We start from the raw sequence: 19203 nt of genomic DNA, 5'->3' as shown, positions 1-19203 counted from the left end.
TCTTATATGACAATATTTATAGTTGGACATCATGCTCCTTGTACTACCTATTGCAGCTTGACTATCACTATGTATACATACTGGTGCCAAAAGTTTGAGCCAATGAGAAATATCCTCCAAGAAATTCCATAACCATTTAGTTTATTCACCGATATTATCTAATGCGATAACTTCGATTCTATTGTAGAGCGGAAAATACATGTCTGTTTGGATGATTTCTAAGATACTTTTCTTCCACCTAAAGTAAATATATTTTCACTCGTGGATTTTACTTTATTTGATATGGTGATCCAATTTGCATCACTATATCCTTTAATTACTAATGGATATTTATTATAATGTAAAACATAGTCTTGAGTATGTTTTTGATACCCCAAAACTTTTTTCCATTGCCGTCCAATGAGTTTAATTTGAATTACTCATGTACCGACTAAATTTACTAATAGCACATGATATATTTGCTCACATACAATTTATGATATACAACAAACTTTCCAAGACACTTCCGTAGTCCAACTGTGAGTCACTTTCAATTCATTCTTTTGAAGTGCAAAGCTCATATCTAATGGAGTCTTGGAAATACCCAAATCCAAATGCTTGAAATTGTCAAGGACCATTTCACTGTAATGAGACAGTGACAACGCCAATCTTTGTGGATTTTTACGAATTTTTATCTCTAAGATCACATCTGTAACTCCAAGGTTTATTATATCAAACTTGCTCTTAAGTATTCGATTCGTAGAATTTATGTTTAAGATGTCTCTATGGATGATCAGCATATCATCCTTATACAAACATTCAATGACCTTGAGAATTTAAGTGTCTTTAATGTAAACACATTTATCACATTCATTTATCTTGAATCCGTATGCCAACATAGTTTAGTCAAACATTGCTTGCCATAGTTTGGGTGCTTGTTTTAGTCTATAAAGTAACTTAACATGTTTTCACACTTTCTTTTCTTTATCAGGAACCAAAAAACCCTCAGATTGTTTCTTTTTTCATCCAATTCTCGATTTAGGATTGTTGTTTTCACATTCATTTGATAAATTTCAAGACAATATACCTCTGTTAAGGAAACTAACATCTGAATGGACATTATCCTTGTTACAAGCGAGTATGTATCAAAATAATCAAGACCTTCTTTTTACATAAAGCCTTTCATTAGTCTTGCCTGGTATTTGTCAATAGTACCATCAATTTTCAATTTTCTTTTGAAGATCCATTTAGAACCTAAATTTTTATTTGTTGGAGGAAGATCAATCAATTCCCAAGTGTGGTTGCTCAAGATTGAATCAATCTTATTATTGGCTGCCTCTTTATAAAAGAAAGCATCCAAAAATGACATCGCTTCTTTAAACATTTGAGGCTCATTTTCACGAAGAAATATTACAAAATTTGATCCAAAGGACGTTGATGTTCTTTGACGTGTACTACACCTTGAATTCTCATCATTAATAATATTCTTGTTTGGTTCATCTCAAGTTTGTTTAGACCCTCTACTAGACTGCTCATGTCCAGTTTTTGACGTGTACTACACCTTGAATTCTCATCATTAAGTATATTCTTGTTTGGTTCATCTCAAGTTTGTTTAGACCCTCTACTAGATTGCTCATGCCTAGTTTTATACTGATAAATTTTTTTAAAGAACTCAACATATCTAATTTAATTATCGTATTTTCATTGATATCCAAATGTTTAAATTTATGAATTAAAAATTGATAGACTTTACTGCTTTTAGCATATCCAATGAACACACAGTCCACAGTCTTTGGTCCTATTTTTATCCAACTGATTTTCAACTTCTATTTATATTGCCTAAACACTTATATTGCTTCACCCTTACCATTTGGCAAATACACATAAAAAAATATAGTGCACTCATTAATGTAAGTTATAAAACACCATTTCTCACCACGAGATAGTGTTGACTTCATATCACAAATGTCTGTATGGATTAAGTCTAAGGTATTAAAATTTCTTTCAACAAACTTATATGGATACTTAGCATACTTAGATTCTATACATATTTAACACTTCGATTTATTATACTCAAAATTAGGAAAAACTTTTAAGTTAATCAGTTTGTGCAAAGTTTTGTAATTGACATGTCCTAAACATTCTTGCCACAATTCATTTGATTCAAGTACGTTATAAGAAGCCTTAGCTTTTTTTATTTCAATGGACACTATATCAAGTTTGAAAAGGTCCTCATTGAGGTAGCCCTTTCCTACGTATGTTTCATACTTGCATATTATAAATTTTTTCAAAACCAACACATACTTTAATTCAATTTTAACGAGAAATGTTATCGACTCTAAATTCTTCCTAATAATAGAAACATGAAGAACATTATTGAGAGTCAACATATTTTTGCAAGTCATTTTTAGAAATATCTTCCCACTCCTTTCAACCCTGCTTGTTACATTATTTTCCATGAATATTACTTCTTTGAGACCAGCGGTATCATAAGAAGCAAAAACTGCTTTGCTCACACAGTCTAGTGGATCATGAATCAAACCACCATTCATTTGGATATCCAACTAGATTGCTCTCAGTGATCATAGCACATAGATTTTCAATCTTTCACGCTGTCTCTAACATGCTTATTTGATCTCTTTTCTTTTTCTTATTTAGAACTTGACTATTTAGAGCTTTATGACCGACATCACTACAATTGTAGCACTTGCCTTTAAACGTTTTCTTGTTCCGTTCTATCTCTTATCCAGAATTCTTCTTCATCTTCTTATTATTTGGAACATCATCCTTTACAGAACTTGCAACCATCATTGATGATTTCTCATTCAATTCATTATCCTCTTCTATCTTGGAATGACTCACAAGATCATTCAAACCAGAAAATTAATTTTTAGTTATTATTTTTTTATGTTTTTTAAAATATGAGGATATATACTTGTGAACATTTACATGACATCATTTGCTGCATTCTTTGATGTTTACACCAAAATATTTTTTAAGTTTCTCTATAGTTTTATTTTCTAGAGCAATATCTGAATGACATAATGACACAACATTGGTTGCCGTTGGGGTAGCACCATTCACAACCGAATCAATTTGTTATTCAGTTTCATTCGCCATTTTCTGTTAATCTTTGATGCACACTTTTGTATTTCAGAATACTAACGACAAAGATTTTAATCTTTATTTAACGTATTTTTAGTTAATGATGAAATTTTTATATCTTCAAATCATCAACCGAATGAACTTTGAAACTTGATAAAGTTTTTATGACTTCAAATCAGAATCAAATTCAAACAGAGTGAAAACCCATAGATTTTAAACTCCAGAAACAAGTACATAGAGTTTGCCGAATCAGTGAAGTTTTCATATTCTTCCAACCGAATTTCCACACAGATTTTTTGGTGATGTTTTTTTTATATTCTTCTAGCCTAGGGAGTAGAAATCAAAAGATCTTAATCTCCACAAAATCAGACCAAATACATATAAAACAAGTACTTGATTTATAAATGGTGATATTTTTTTTCTTTTTCACCAAACAAGCAAAAAAAAAGATGTATATATTTTTTAATTTTCTTAAGATTGCTGTTTTTCTCGGTTTTCATAAAATCTATATTTTAAAAAATAAATTCAAAAACACGTTCAATTAACCATATGAACAATCAAATAAAGTTTAAAATCTATAATTAGAACTTTGAACTTTTAACAATAAGTTCAACCCAACTAATGAACATCAACAAAATAAAGTTCAAACTATTTTCTAAAAAATAGCAAAATATAATGTTAATTAGAACTTCAACGCAAGTTAGACCAATTTATGAACTATCAAAATGAAGTTTCCAAAACCTCAAACACAAGTTCAAATAGTTGAAGAACAATCAATATAAAGATCAAACTATTTTTTGAAAAAATAATAAAACCAACACTAAGAAAAAGAGATGAAACAGAAAGATTCAACTGCACCGAATTCATAGTGTGTCCTTAAGGAAATTATTCCCCTCAAGTACCCGAAGTTATGGAATATATCTTCTAGGATAAAATGAATCACTTCGACAGAATAGCGGTACTTCAAATTCTGTCGAACTACGAACGCACTCACCAGAAGCAAATCATACTAGAGTTTTTTTCAAGAAAGAGGAGTATTTTTTCTTTTAAATTTCATGTCTATACCTGAGGAAAAATTCAGGCATTTATAGCCATCAATGTGTTGCTCCATGAAGAAAAGCAATGATTCAGAAACGTGCACCCCTTCATAAAGGTGCAACTCTTCGGAAAAGGTGCAACTCTTCGAAAAAGTCACAATCCTTTGAAAAAGTCATAACCATCCAATCCAAAAATGTGCCTATTCAAATTATATTCTTTCTCTTGGTGTCTGTTCAGAAAAAACACCTATTCAATTTTCATTCATACATATTAAAAACCGAACAGTTCTGATGCTTTGCTTCATTGTTATTGCTATGCCAATAACTCAAGGTGTTGAATTAGGACCTACGGCTATTGAAAAATGGTTTAAGAAGCTTCCTCATGCAAAGCAAAAGGTAAATAAGTTTTATTTCTATTTTCACGATATACTTACAGAGAAGAATCCAATTACGCTTATAATAGCCCAGTCCAGTATGACTGTTAAATCCCCAACTTTATTCGGTTCTCTAGCAATGATGGACGACCCACACTGATGGTTGGGGCAGAACTCGACAATAGTAGGCCGACCCCAAGGGATTTATGGTTCAACTGATCAAATGAGGCTAGCCTTCCCATGAACCTCAACTTTGTGTTCACAACCGGCAAGTACAAGGTAGAACCCTGAGTATTCTAGTCCTGAATCCTTTGTTTCAACAGTACAGCGAGATCTGGAGTTTTTCACTTGTCTTGGGAATCGCCTTGGCGAAGACTTATTGGTTCAATACGACCAGTGTGGGGATGCTATTGTAGAGTATAATGTTATGGTCCTGCATTTTGACATTTAGTTTAATTTGAATCTTAACTTGTTGGTGTTCATTTGTAATATTTCCTATAGTTTCTCTATTTTTTCCTTATGATTAAAATTTGTTTATTTATCCATGAAATAAGACTTTGACGATGCTATGGATTGCCCAAACAGATAGCAGACTTTCTTTGATCAGACATGTTTACGGTGTTGAATAATGCAAATAGTTTAATAGTCAATGAACTGAGATATGAACAGTAAATTAAAACCCTAAATAAGCTATGCACTGGAAGTTACACTGAAAACAAAAATTCCATAAAACAAAAAATAGTTGAAATTACCTGAAAATGAAAGCTGGCACATTAAAAGCATGCATGCACTTAACTAAATGATTTTTAAGAGGTCAGTGAACAAATAAGCGAACCAGAAGGTTGTGGTTTAGCGAAAATCAGTAGCTTTTAATTTAAATTTCATATTTGTATAAAGAATTTATTGAAATAAAAAAAATTAAACTTAAACATCAGTTATAATTAACACTAATATTATTCTAGAATTCAGAACCTTGAAAGTTTAAATTCTGACACCGCTTACATTTGTTATGTGAAGATAATGCACCAAATCATTTTTATGATTTGCAGATGCTCCGTGGAGATGAGAGACATTGTATATAAATGGAGGAAGTGGTAGGACAAAGAAGTGTTAGAGAGAGATGATGAGACAGGAGATGACACAACTTCAGCTTATTAGGAACATGATCTTAGATAGGAGGGCTTGAATATCACGAGTTAGGATAGAAGATTAATAGGTTGTTGAGTGTTATCTTATTTTTTGATGGGATTAGACTTTGGTTGTAGTTTGATGCACCCTGTCTATCGGAAGTATTAGACTATTCATGTAGTTTCTTGCCTTTAAGATTTTTACTGTATGTTATTAATTGTGTTTAGGTTATTGCACTATATTATTGTTGTTGCAGTTCCTTTTCTAACTCTTGTGTACTGTTTCTTATTCATTGTCACATTTTTTCCTTTTAGAACTACTTTGTTTAGTTGCACTCGAGTCGAGGGTGCTTAAAAAATAGTCTCAAGCTCGCCCTTTACGAAATAGAGTTAAGACCTGCGTGAATTCTACCTTCTCTAGATCTCACTTTTAGAATTTCCCAGGATAAATTATAATTGTGGTTGTTTAGTTTTCTTTCAACCTATTCTTCTATTTTATGTATTTGCACATATAATTCAAACCGAAGGAGAAATTTTCTAGCTAGCAATGGAAATTATGATCAAGTCCATTAAATTAAGAGAACCACATGTAACTTAGGTAAATATTCTTATTCTAAGAGTGATCATCTGGACATTTTAACTTGTTATTACCTGACTAGTAAACACTTCAACTCATTTTTACTATATCTTGTGGTTACCTGAGGTTAATATTGCATATAAGTAATTTTAAAAGTGTCTATATGATATATTGTAGGAGAGAGAGTACAAATGATAAAATGGATGGCTGACATGGTGACTTGTATAGTCATATTAAATTTTCTACAACGTGAAGATTTGTTGCATCAATTGTAACCTGCTAGCGTTGCCCCCAAGTTACGACACCCATGTCAATCTAAATGCACGAAGGGGTTTGTTGGTAGGATGTATAAGGTAGCATTTTCCATGAATAAGTTTGACATATCTCATGGATAAAATTTATATCATGTTTGGTTGATGGTATAAATTTATCCAGGAAGAAATTTATACCATCAATCAAAAATGGTATAAAACTAATACCAAATTAAGTCTTGGTATAAACCCATCTTACCCCATCAACCATGGGTGTAATGACCCTCCAAGTTTTTTTTTTTTTTTTTTTTTTTTTGCACTACTTCAGCCTTTAGAGTTTTTTCATAGCTTTCTCAAGTCATTTATGACTTGTTGGAGCTGGCAGTATGGTTACCAGATGGATCATTTGGTTTTTAGAGCCATTTTTCTATTTTGAAGTCTTCATTACTACGAATTGGGTATCGGGCCTAAACTTAAGTTAGACAACCTCATATGAGAATTTCGATAAGTCCTTCATCTTTGAAACACTGAATTTAGGATTAAGAGACCCTTGTTTCGGTCCCCAAGGCTTTTGGACTCGTTTTGGGCTATTGGATAGAAATTGATTAAAATAACCCTTAGGATGTGGGACCCAAATTGTATCAAAATGACCTCAGATGAAAATTTTGATGGCACCGTTGAGTCAAGAACTTCAAATTTGATATGGTAGCATAGTTTTTTTGTACTCATAGGATTTTGAACAAGTCTCAAGGGGGAGATTAGAGACTTGAAAGATTGGCCAAGTGTTGGTGCATACTAATGTTGGTGCCATCGCCTTGGTGATGCTTTGGTCATATAGGCAATGTTACCTTGGCGATGCTTTGGACACCTTGGTGAGTTGGCTGCCTTAGCATGCCATCACCCAAGCAAGGACTTGGTCCGCCTAGGTGATGAGGCTAGACTTTTTAAGACATAAGCCCCATGATTTATGGTATTCTCTTAACATAAAAACCCCATTAAAGGCCTTGAGATGTTATTTTTGTGAGGGCTCGATTAACTAGTGTCGGGGGTTCTCTAAGGGCGAGGTTCTGACCATTTTCTTGACTTTATTTCTGTAATTTTCCATTAATTTCTTGATTAAGTGTCCAAATCCCTAGTTTACTTTGCAGGGTGTTTTAAGTTTTGTTTTTGTTTGGATTTCATCTATTTTTAAGGATAAATGATCCCTGAGATTAAAATGAAGTGTTGAGGGGTTAAATGATTTGATTCCCGATGTGAGTTCCGCATGGGATATTGCGCTTGATTTTGCACCTACAACATTTATCTGCAATATGAGTATAGATATTCTCGTGTTAACATATAGATTATTATTTTGATATGTGGAAGCTTCTCGAAAGGAAAAAACTCCAATCTAGTAGACTTAATTGAGCTTTTAGCGGCATCCAGGTAGGTTTGACTTACTTTCTTCATATACTTAGCTTTATTATGGAACTAGTGTAGTATTATTCTAGTGATGGATAGGAATTTACTACTTGGTTGGTAGTTTGGTGTTTTATGAGTTAAACTTAGCTTGTTTAGATATTTTTTGTAGAATTTGGCCCAAATTTCCTACTTATGGTTAGGATGATGCTTTAGGTTTAGATTTAGGTATTCAAGACCTAGAAGCAAGATTTTAGAGCATTGGTCTAATTTTTTTCATAAGTGATTTCTTAACTATGGACCTTTGGGACTAGTAGGGGCCCCTACCAGCCCTTCCATAGGTCAAATAGATAAATAATCCCCTTGTAGAATTACAAGCCCCCTCCAATTTGAATAGGCTAAACCTTGAGCTTTAGGATGAGTTAGGCATTCCGTTGAACTTTGGTTAGTTTTCTACCCCTAGTAAGGTATCATTTTTGCTTCTAGAGTGATATTTTACACCGCATAATTAATATTTACTCCTTTATGAGCTAGATCAAATTACTTGGGGCATCACAAAATGAATGTTAAGGAACATTACGACTTTGGAATACTTGCCCACTTAGCTTACTTATTTTCTTTTGGTTCATGTCTGTTAATTAGTTGTTCTTATATTATCCATTATATCGAGGTTATTTTTTGGGATATTTACCACACGGTACTATAATACCAAATGTGGTTCAAGTCCGACATTCTTGATCAGTTTATGGCACTTTATTATTATTATGATACTTATTATAGTTCCGTTTCAAGTCTGACATTTATGGTACAAATAGATTCGTTGTATGCAATCACTTACGAGCATATTTAAACTTATCACTATTGGTATATCCTAATTATTTGTATCCACGAGGTTTAGGGGAAGGGGGGAGGGGGCTCGATTAAGGTTTTCCTTTCATGTTCTCACCTTCTAAGCTTATGGGATCTAGTTAGGTTCAAATTAAAATATATTTATCTTTTTTAATTGTTCTTGCATAATTATCATATTACCCAGGCTGGAGTATTTATTTTAGATTTTAGACTTATTTTTGACTTAGTTTACTTTCTCACATTTTATTATACTTCTATTATGATTTAGCTCAGTCAGTCGATGATGTCTACTAAGCATCCATTGTTTTTATACTCATACTACACTTTTACATTTTTTCTAATGCACTGGTCACCAACACTAATCTTCTATTCAACTCACTTTTGGGACTCAGAGATAGGGTTTCAGAGCCTAAGCTGATCCTTTCTCCTTCTACTATTTTTGGATAATCATGACTTTCAAGACTACCTATATAATAGATACTATCTAGTACTCTTATTTTTGAATATAGCTCTTGCACTAACCTTACTAGGTCATGGAATTCACTTTTATATAGATTTTCTTTCTCTGCTTTTATTAATATCTAGAACTTATATTGATTTTCTTGCAATTTAGTTATACTCTTATCTTTGACATTTTCTATACTTTCTCTAATTAGCTCATTGCTAACATTATGTGCTATGGTTTGACTTAATTACTCGTGGGTTAAAGTAGATAATATCATGACTTGAGAAATAAGGTCCTTCCAGATTGGTATCAAAGCCTAGGTCCACTCGTATTATTGTTACAACAGCAAGTGTCTAGTAGAGCCCCACAGACCAGTGCAGTTATGTCTATAACCTATCTTTAGGAGGCTATAGGGCAATCTTAGTAAAACCTTATCTTCTTTATTCATTCCATGTGTATAGTCTATGTTGGTTTTGAAATTTTTCATTCTTTCACACTTTAGTAGATGTTAGCACGCGAGGCACGGAGACTAGAGATAATGACCTTGAGTCTCCAGCTATGTCACCTACTAGAGGTTGTGGCTAACCCAAAGGTCACAACAAAGATAGAGCTATATCCCCAGGTAAGGGTGTGTGCAGGGAGCCTTTTCTAGATTATGTCATTTCTCTTGATCTAGAGGTAGCTCTAGCGATTCTGCCACCCCAGCCATTGATTGTCCAGAGGGTAACCTAGGCCTCACCTAGGTTTATTTCTTCTTTTGCTGCTCTGAGATACCTTGATTCAGTTGTTGAGATTGTAGTGGTGGACCGTAAAATGGTGCAATCAACAGACTAGAGTGGTCCTAATTTAGGGTAATAACCTATTGTTGTGGCTCCTAGAATAGATAGATCTCCATCATAGATAGTTCTACATCATCAATTTCTCCTCTAGTTATGAAAATTAAGGATTATAAAATGTTGGGCTAATTTTTGATATTGGCTTCGTCTAGATTTATATGGGCCCTATGCAAAGATGCATTTGAGTTTTCTAGTTGTAAGAAAAGGCTCTGGTATTTGGTTCAGGTTGATGTGCATGGAGTAGACTATGTCAATAGGGTGGTTTCAGTGGGAGCCAAAGCAACTCATAGTTTAGGGGTAGAGTTTCTCAGGAAAGGTACACTCTATGTCAGTCTTCTAAGCACCAGTATCAGTCTAGTAAACCCATTCAAACTGAAATTTAGGTTATTAATGGAGGTCATCCCATCCATAACAATTATAATGGATCGATTAGTTGCTAGTCTTTTATAGGTTCATATTTGGGTGTTCTAGTTGAGGTGGATATTGTTTGTTAGTTGAATCTTCTAGATAGAGTAGAGTGTATGAGGTTTGCTATAATTGTTGGGTTTTTGGTCATTAATCAAAAGAGTGTCCCTAGTGGGGCATGATTCAACTTGCAAGACAAAGTATTTATCCAACTAGAATGGTGATACCCCTAGGTTGAGGTGATACGTATGGTTATAAGGATAGTTCCTATGGTTCTAGAAAAGTCCTTAGGCTTGTTGGACAGGTTGTAGGTCAGTTACCTAATTTGAAGCCAAACAAGGTTAGTTGTATGTTGTACCTGTTAAGCTGGCGGTAGAGTCTTTGGGTGCTATTATCACAAGGATGATTTCAATTTGCCATCAGCTAACTATTAATATATTTGATCTAAGATCCACTTATTCATATGTTTTAATTATTATGCACCTCGAATAGAGTTGTCTTGGGAGCCTTTATTTGTTTCATTACATGTATCAACTTGTATGGGTGATTCTTTAGTAGTGGATCATACCTAGAAATAATATGTTGTGACTGTTCAAGAGTTTGATACTGGGGCTGGCCTTATTATGCTGGATATGGTGGATTTTGATGTGATTTTAGGCATGGATAGGTTATTCCCTTATTATGTAGTATTGGATTTCTTTGTTAAGATCGCAGTTATAACAATGCCTGGCATACCCTCAATTGTGTAGTAGGGTTCTTTCAATCGTGCACCGATAGGGATTATTTCTTATGTTCGAGCTATGAGGTTGGTTTCGAGTCTTATCTTGCTTATGTTCTTAATAATACTGTGAAGGGTCCTTTGCTTGATTTTGTTCCTATTGTTCAGGAGTTTTTTGACGTTTTCTACCTAGCCTTCCTCTTGAGTGTGATATTGAGTTTACTATTGATCTTAAGTCAGGCACCAAACCTATTTCCATGTAACTTTACCATATAGCTCCTTTTGAGCATAAGGAGTTAAATTCTCAACTTCAAGATCTATTAGGTAAAGGTTTTATTAGGTCGTGAATATCGCCTTAGGGTGCTCATATCTTGTTTGTAGAGAAAAAGATGGTTCTATGCATATGTGAATGAATTATAGGCAGTTGAATAAAGTGATAGTGAAGAATAAACATTCTTGAATTGATGATTTATTCGACCAGCTTTAGAGTGCGACAGTATTCTCTAATATTCACTTAAGATCTGATTATAATATTTTGAGGATTTTGGCCGAGGACATCCTTTAGGCAACCTTGAAGACTCGCTATGGCCATTATAAGTTATTGGTGATGTCTTTTGGGTTGACCAATGCCCCACCAATGTTCATGGATTTGATGAATTATGTTTTCATACCCTATTAAGACTTTTTCATGATCGTATTCATCAATGATATCCTTGTGTTTTTGAGGAGTATAGAGGAATACAATAATATTTGTGGATTGCGCTACAGGATTTAAGAGATTATAGGTTATTTGCAAAGTTCTAAAAATATGTGTTCTAGTTAGACTTTTTGAGATTCCTAGAACACATGGCATCTATGGATAGGATTATGGTGGATTAATCAATGTCTAAGGTTATTCGTGATCGGGATAGACCTATCTCTTCCATCGAGTATCATAGCTTTATTAGTTTTAAAGGATACTATATGCGATTCAGTAAGAGATTTGCCATTATTGTAGCCTCTCTATATAGATTGACTTGGAAGGAGGTTTCTTTTTAGTGGTTCGTTGAGTGTGGGTTGAGATTTTGGAATCCCAAGTACTTTCTCACTTTTTCTCTTATTTTGACTCTTCTAGTAGAGGGCGGGTGGTTTATAGCTTTATGGTGATTTTTTTGGTGTTGTTTTGGGTTGTGTTTTAAAGTAGTAAGGCTGATTTATTACTTATGCATCGAGGCAGCTGATGATTTGGAGTTGGTGGCAATAGTTATTACAATTAAGATTTGGAGAAATTACCTGTATGTTTTTTTCTACAAAATACATACTGAATACCATAGTCTTCAATACCTTATGAGTCGGAAGATATTAATTTGACATAAAAGAGGTGATTGAGTTGCTAAAAGACTGTAAAATCTCCATTCTATATCATTCGGGCAAGACAAATGTGGTAGTGGATACCTTGAGCTAAACGGTGGTGAGTATGGGTAGCTTAGCATTGATTTTATTTTTGTAGCAACCATTGGATTTAGATATTCAGTCTTTTGCCAAGTTAATGATTTGACTTGATATTTCATACCTAGGAGGATTCATGCTAATTGAAGCTAAATCTAACTGGATAGAGAAAATTTATGATCATTAGTTTGAGGATAGTTGACTTTGTGGCATCCATGCTCAGGTCTTGAGAGGGGAGTTGTGACACTGTCTTGGCTGCGACTCATGGTGATGAGTTGTAATATGTCGTTATGAGTTGCAGAGTAACCCGTAGTCACTGGAGATAATTTTTTATCTTATAAGTTAAGGGCACTTTACACAATTCCCTTCTTACGTAATTAAAACCCCACATCCATAAAACACTCAAAGGGGTTATTCCCCATTCTTAACGTAATCAAAACACGTTCTCTTCTCTATGAACTCTCCAAGGTCAAGATAATTGGGGTTTACAAGAAGTAGTTCATCTAAAGGCACAAGGGTTGTTTCTCTCCATAAACTTAAATATTTCAGGCACGTTACTCTTACCTATCTATTATTTTTTAAAAGCATGTGTTTTAAATAGTTATTCATGAGGTTTTGATGTTGGTTTTGGAACATGGGTTGAGGGTTTTGAATGATTGTTGTTTATGTGATGTTTCATGTTTATATATGCATTAATTATATTTTAAATGGTGGTTTTGAAATAAATTTGATGCATGAGTATGGTGAATAAATGAGGGGATTGCGATTTCCCCAAACTTTATGAATATTGTTAGTTAAATTGGTAATAACCCTAACCCTATTTTGTAAAAGTGGTTTTGAGTATGTGTAAAATTGCATTGAACTATTTATAGAATTATCACATGATATAAAGAGGTTATTTAAACATGGTGGTTTGATTTAATAAATAAAAGGAGTCGTTTCCCCAAGTTAAAAGAATTATGATGGCATGTTGATGATACCTTCCAAGTGTAGTTGGTATGATGATACTAACAGTGTATGCCTAAATTTGTATTATGATTTAATGAATTGTGATGGCATGTTGATGATACCTTAAGAGAGGGTTATGTAGTTGTGTCGATAAAGTGGAGGTCCCAAGGGACGAATACTGGAAACCGAGACTGACAACACGGGGGTCTAAATAATCCGGTGGTTCGAGTCCCTCTTAGTATATGATTCAGAGGTTCAAGTCCCCTATAATATATTCTATGATTGGGAGCTTAAGTCAACTTGATATATAAGGATATTTAAGTCCCCTTAGTGCATATGTACATCCTCGGGTTTATGCAACTACACACACTAGGGTCTTCCATCTAGGAAAGAGCTGGACCCATATAGCCCATGGGTGCCTTCTTATGACAGTTGAGATACACAATCAAAGTTAAAGTTTTAAAGAGCATGCTAAGTATTTTTTTCTTTATCGGCATATTATTTATATATGTATATGATGATGTTCATATGGTTTTAAATTGTATCTTGACTTGACATTATTTTGTCCCCTATCCTTGAGTTATATTCTAGTGGTCAACCTACTAATCATATCCAAATGTTGTATCCCCATGCGATGCAGGAACCAAAGGTACTTCTATTGTTCCCACACAGTGTTAAGTGGATTTGCTCAGTTCGTCGGTCATTGGTGGTGAAGTGGTGAGCTTCTATTCTCCAAAAGACTTGGACATTTCAACAGCTTCTAATTCATAGATTAGAATTAAGAGATCACATTCAATTTAATACTGTCATTATCATTATCAAGGTTGAGGGCATGTCCCAATACTTTATTGATTTCATTTTTATTAGAAGGCTTTGATGATATTACTGTAGACATGGGTGATGTTGATTTTCTATATTTAGTTAGTTACCAGTTATCGGTTATCGACATATCTTCAATACTTTAAGCTTATCTTATGGTATCTTGTTATATGTACAAAAATCGGCCACTATTAGTTAGTGTATGGTGTTTTATCTAGGTGCAGGTGGTGGTCTTCGATCCACGGTAGACTTGGGATGCTCGTCATGACCAGACCCTGGTTTAGGTCATAATAAAATTAGTATCAGAGCCAGGTTTGATGTCATTAGGTGTCCACAAAGCCATGTCAAGTAGAGTCTCTTTTATGGATATGTAGCACCCCACACTTATAATGGAGGGGCTATGAGGCATTTATGAATGTTTCCCTTTCTTGTTGTTCTATTTTGAGCTATAAAGTCTAATATCTTGAAATTTTCTCCAATTCCTGTATGTTCGCTTTTAAGATCATGCCTCCAAGAAGGTCTGATGCCTGTGGAAACATTTTTATCCCATCTAAAGAAAATATCCATGGAGCTCATACTACTTATGTTGTTCAGAACTGGTCTAGAGTTACAGATCCTAATTGTACTTCCCCATGAGAAGTTCCTCCGATTTTCCCTTTCTTTTCTCGGATACCTCAAGCTAATATGTCTAATAAAGAGTTTCTCTAGTAGATCCAATTTCTTACCTAGTTGGTGGCCTCTCAGAATGAGTGTGTTGCTTCTGTTTCTCTATCTTTTAAGGTCACTAGAGTTGTCAAATTTATGAAGTTGAGTCCTCCAACTTTCACTGGTTCTAGAGTTAAGAAAGATCTTCAAAATTTCATTAATGAGATGAAAAATATTTTCCGTGTAATGCATGATACTTATGTGGAGGGTGTGGAGTTCGCTGCTTATTAGTTAAAGGATATGACGTTTCAATGGTATGAGGAATAGGACAGTCTAGGGGTGATGATGCTGAGTCCGTTTTGTGGGATGACTTTTTTAGTACTTTTCTTGATCGTTTCTTCCCGCTGGAGTTGAGGGAGGTGAAGGATGGTGATTTCGTAAATTTAAATCAACCCAGGATAATTGTATATAAGTATGCCTTAAAGTTTCATCAGTTGTTGTGATATACTTTGGAATGTCTAACATGAGGTCTTGAATGAGTAAGTTTGCTTGTGGGTTGTCGCGTAATTTGATCTTGGAAAACAAGGCTACCTTGTTAAATAAGGATATGGATATCTCTAGAATTTTAGTGTATATACAACATGTGGAAGTGGAAAAAAAGAAGAAAGTAGAGATGAGTCAAAAAAAGAATAAGAAATTTTGGTATTCGGATCAAGGAAGAGGTCAACAGTAGAGTAGTAGAGACGGTGGAAAATGGTCTAAGAAGAAGTGGGGTAATTCTCATTCCTACTCTAAGTATAGTGCTCCTTATTTGAAACTATCAAATAACCGTCATTTTCAGAATAGTATTGATCCCAGGGCAACGGCTGCCCATCCTTAAGCTAGTGAGGCTTAGTCAGCTCCATCACATCCCTTTTGAAGATTTTGTGGTCAGGTGAATAATGGTGCTTGTGTAGAGGGAAAGAACAAGTACTTTAAATATAGTCAGATTGATCATATGCAGAGGGATTGTCCTTGTAGGGTTGCTTCTTGGGAAAATAAGATCTATGTTGCTACTTCGTCACCTTCTGCACCAAAGGGTGGTATTTTTGCTTCTGGCTTCGACACTGGTCAGAACCTTCAGTACGTTGTTGCCACTAGCCAGGATTCTGAGGCATCCCCTAATATTGTTACTGGTACACTCAAACTTTTCTCTTGAGATGTATATTATATACTTGATCCCTAGTCTACCCTCTCTTATGTGACCCCTTATGTGTCTATTTATTTTGGTTTTGATCCTGAGTTTATTTAGGATCCCTTCTCTGTGTCCACACAGTGAGTGACTCTATTGTGGCTAGAACGATCTATTGGGGTTGTGTGATATCAGTCTGTGGTAGGGAGACCTTGGTGGATTTGATAGAATTGGCTATGTTATACATTGATGTGATTTAAGGGATGGTTTGGTTACATTCATGCTATGCCTCTCTTGATTGTCGGAACAAAAGGTTCAATTCCCACTACCCTAATAAGCTGGTAATTGAGTGGGAAAGTAGTTCCTTAGTGCCTAAGGAAAGGTTGATTTCGTATCTTAGAGCCCAAAACTTGATTTTCAAGGGGTGTCTCTACCATCTTGTGCATTCTAAGGATTGTAGATCTGAAAGTTCTTCTTTGCAATCTGTCCCTGTGGTTTATGAGTTTCCTGAGGTGTTCTGTAATGATCTTCTTGGTGTTCCTCTCGATAGGAAAATTGACTTTGGGATTATTCTTATTCTGAACACTTGTCCTATTTCTGTCCCTCTCTATAGAATGGCTCCGACTAAGTTGAAATAACTCAAGAAGCAGTTTAAAGATCTTCTAGATAAGGGTTTTATTTGCCTTAGTTTTTTTACTTAGGGTGCTTTGATTCTATTCGTCCCTAAGAAGGATGGGTCCCTTCGGATGTGTATAATTACGACCAGTTGAATAAAGTGATTGTGAAGAATAAGTATCCACTTCTTCAGATAGATGATCTCTTTGATCAACTTCTGGGTGCTAAGTAATTTTCCAAGATTTACCTTTTGTCGGGTTACCATTAATTGAAGATTATGGAGGTGGACATCCCTAGGATTGCCTTCCAAACCCGATATGGTCATTTGAGTTTTTGGTAAAGTCCTTTTGCTTGACCAATGCCTTGATGGCATTTATAGATTTTATTAACTGGTATTCCGTCAATTCATGGATTTGTTCATAATTGTGTTTATTGATGATAATTTGGTATATTCCAAAAGGGAGGTAGCTCATGCTGATCATCTCCGCCTTGTGTTCCAAACCTTGAAAGATCAGCGTTGTATGCAAAGTTCTCAAAGTGTGAGTTCTTGTTAAATGCTGTAACCTATCTGGGCCATGTTATTTCTAGTGAGGGGATTATGGTGGATCCGTAAAAGGTTGCGGTGGTGATGAAGTGGCATAGGCCCACGACTCCAACTGATATTTGGAGCTTCTTGGGTTTAGACGGTTATTATAGGAGGTTTATGGAAAGCGTCTCTTTTATTATAGCCCCATTGACTAAGTTAACCTAAAAGAAGGTAAAGTTCTTATGGTAGGATGCTTGTGAGGTAGCTTCGAGAAGTTGAAAGATAAGTTAACTTTGGCTCCGGTTTTGACCCTATCCGAGGCTACCAATGGTTTTGTGGTTTATTGTGATATGTCTTGGGTAGGACTAGATTGTTTGTTGATACAGCATGGCATGGTGGTTGCATATTCTTCTAGGCAGTTAAATGTACATGAGAAGAACTATCTGACTCATGATTTGGAGTTGTTGGTTGTGATCTTTTCTTTCACTACTAGAAATTACCTCTATGGCGATGGTTTGATAACCATTGCTATAGATACAAAAACTGTTACCATAGTGCTATCTCAACTATTTGGAAGGAGTCCCTTATGTGAGCGTTGGCATAGATCTATGGAAACTGTTTGTGCGACAGTTATGGAAACCGTTTCCATATACCTATCTATGTCTATAGTTTTGTACACCTCCTATTGGGACGACTCCACTTAGATATAGCAATGGTTTTGAACCATTGCAGTACACCATATTGCAACGATAATAAATCGGTGCAATAACCCTATTGCAACACTTTTATTATTCTATCACAACTATTTCAAAAATCTGTTGCAATGCTTATTTGTATTTTGCAATGAATTTTCATGACCTATTACAACTATTTTGGATACCTATTGCAACAATTTTTTGGCCTGTTGCTATAATTATATATATACACACAACATAAAACAATATCTTTAATTTATATAATAATTAAAAATATGAAACAAACCAGTAATCTAAACCCAAAAGCAAAGTTAAATGATTAGTTTTCCCACACGCAGTATCATGTTTGAGTGGTGATAAGTTTAGAGAAATTCAATATAAAAAAGATTGATATTAAAGCATCTATATCAATAATTCAAAAATATTCTCACATCTATGTATTCATCAATTCTTTCTTCATGATCTCCTTCTTCATTTTTGACACCTAAGAGAGAAAATAATCTCAATTAGCCAAGAAACACTCAATTAATGTAGATCGCAAATCACTAAGAGATATCTTCATGAAAACCTCGAGTTGATCATTAGAATCATATCCTAATTTGTTTAAACTCTAGTATTTTATATTTGTATACTATAGAAACCACAAAAGTAAATTCTCTTCCACTTCTAATGTTATATGACATTATACTTATATTTTGAACTTACTGTCTGCAATATCTTGGCCTTGATTCTGGAAAAACAGTATACTTATAACTGCAAACAAAATATATTTGGACAAAGCAACTTTTGATCGTATTTCCATAAGTTGCAATTATATATAGCATGCTTAAACTTAAGAACTTCGCAGTAGTTTGCTTATATAAATCTTCACTTATATCAAGCAGGTCAAGCCACTGATTGGCCATAGAAGAAACTGTTGAATAACATTCCTATAAGGTTGATCCGTGGAGGAATTTGTCAAAAAGTTCATCCTTCAAATATGTTTTTGCTCAAGCATCAATTTATGTTACAACATAAAATAGATAAAACAAGTAACTAACAAAACTTTCAGTTGGGTAGATGCTGGATCCTCATTGATCATACTATTCAGGATTGAGTTTAAAAGGCAATAATAGCTTTGATAATCAAATTATGCTAAGCAATGGAAAACCAAAGAGAAAATATAAGAGGATTAGAGTTGTAAAACTATTCAAGATTGAACTAGCTATTCAGAGGCGAGAATGTGTCTAAAACTCTCACGCAGTATAGTAAAGTA

The 19203-nt window shown here is 34.4% G+C and overlaps 1 pseudogene; it reads left to right on the top strand.

The window, feature by feature from the left end:
- The first annotated feature begins 4387 nt into the window (after window positions 1-4387).
- On the top strand, window positions 4388-4946 carry LOC107845083 (annotated as a pseudogene).
- The last annotated feature ends 14257 nt before the right edge of the window (window positions 4947-19203 follow it).

This window comes from Capsicum annuum, chromosome 10 (genome assembly GCF_002878395.1).
Source record: "Capsicum annuum cultivar UCD-10X-F1 chromosome 10, UCD10Xv1.1, whole genome shotgun sequence".
In the NCBI taxonomy this organism is placed as follows: domain Eukaryota; kingdom Viridiplantae; phylum Streptophyta; class Magnoliopsida; order Solanales; family Solanaceae; genus Capsicum; species Capsicum annuum.
Note: the sequence above shows the minus strand (reverse complement) of the source record. Positions and strands in the feature narration are given on the sequence as shown.